Here is a 1,686-nt window from a genome sequence, read left to right as displayed (position 1 = left end):
ATTTTTAGTAGAGACGGGGTTTCACCATGTTGACCAGGATGGTCTCGATCTCCTGACCTCGTGATCCACCCGCCTCGGCCTCCCAAAGTGCTGGGATTACAGGCTTGAGCCACTGCGCCCGGCCTCCTGATTTCTCTAGTGTAATTAATTTCTTCCTCAATGCTCCCATAGCACTCATTTAATATTTATTACTTTCTACATTCAATAACTGTTATTACTATCATATTATTTCTATATTCTTTTATTATTATCATCTGTTTCCTTACCCTTTAACTCCTAGAGGACAGAGGCAACAATTTAGTCATTTTCCCCTCGCTGTAACTTGTTCAGTCCTTAGCACATAACAGACCATAAATGCTGAACTTAATGGAAAAATTAATTTTGAGCAGTCCTAGAAGAGTTAATACAAATTTTCTAAATCAAACTGAATTTGTTTGGGCCAGAGTTTGACAATGGATTAAGGAAATCCATCTCAGGCTGGGAGCAATGGCTTATGCCTATAATCCCAACACTTTGGGAGGCCAAGCTGGGAGGATCACTTGTGTTCAAGGGTTCGAGGCCAGCTTGGGCAACATAGTGAGAACTTGCCTCTCCAAAGTATAATAAATTAGCCAGGTATGGGGGTGCATGCATAGTCCCAGCTCCTAAGAAAGCTGAGGCAAGGAGATCACTTGAACCCAAGTTGTCAAATCTACAATGAGCTGTGATCATGCCACTCAGCCTGGCATGGTGGCAGGTTTCTGTAGTCTCAGCTACTTGGGAGACTGAGGCAGGAGGATCACTAGAGCCCAGGAGTTCTGGGCCATAGTGTGCTATGCCCATCAGGTATCTACACTAAGTTCAACATTATGATGACCTCCCAGGAGCGAGGAACCACCACGTTGCCTAAGGAGGGGTGAACCAGCCTAGGTAGGAAACAGAGCAGGTCAAAACTCCCATGCTGATCAGTAGTGGGATTGCACCTATGAATAGCCACTATTTTTTTGTATTTAGTAGAGACGAGGTTTCACCATGTTGGTCAGGCTGGCCTAGAACTCCTGACCTCAGGTGATCCACCCACCTTGGCCTCCCAAAGTGCTGGGATCACAGGCATGAGCCACCCGCACCTGGCCCACCAATAATCCCTTTTTTATGCCTACCTCTGCCATTCTTTTCCTTTAGGACAATAGTTCTCAGTGTGTGCCCTAGGAATTCCTGGGTACTTCAAAGACAACATTATTGTAGTGATATTGAGATATTTGCCTTTTTAACAATTGGCATTTGTACCAATGATGCAAAAGCAATGGTGGGTAAAAGTGCTGGCAACTAAGCAGGAATAAAGATGAGAGTGTCAAATTGCAGTAGTAACTATTGTATTCCTCAATGCCATGCACTTGCAAGTTTCAAAAATGCCACTTTTGGCAGGGCGCTGTGGCTCACGCCTGTAATCCCAGCACTTTGGGAGGCTGAGGTGGGCAGATCACGAGGTCAGGAGTTTGAGACCAGTCTGGACAACATAGTGAAACCCGTCTTTACTAAAAATACAAAAAATTAGCCAGGTGTGGTGGCGTGCGCCTATAATCCCAGCTACTCCAGAGGCTGAGGCAGGAGAATCGAGTGAACCCGGGAAGCGGAGGTTGCAATGAGCCGAGATTGTGCCATTGCACTCCAGCCTGGGCGACAGTGCGAGACTCCGTCTTAAGAAAA

The sequence above is a fragment of the Cebus imitator genome, unplaced genomic scaffold (genome assembly GCF_001604975.1).
Source record: "Cebus imitator isolate Cc_AM_T3 unplaced genomic scaffold, Cebus_imitator-1.0 Scaffold655, whole genome shotgun sequence".
Lineage (NCBI taxonomy): Eukaryota > Metazoa > Chordata > Mammalia > Primates > Cebidae > Cebus > Cebus imitator.
The sequence above is the reverse complement of the archived record's forward strand: the minus strand, read 5'-3'. Positions refer to the sequence as shown.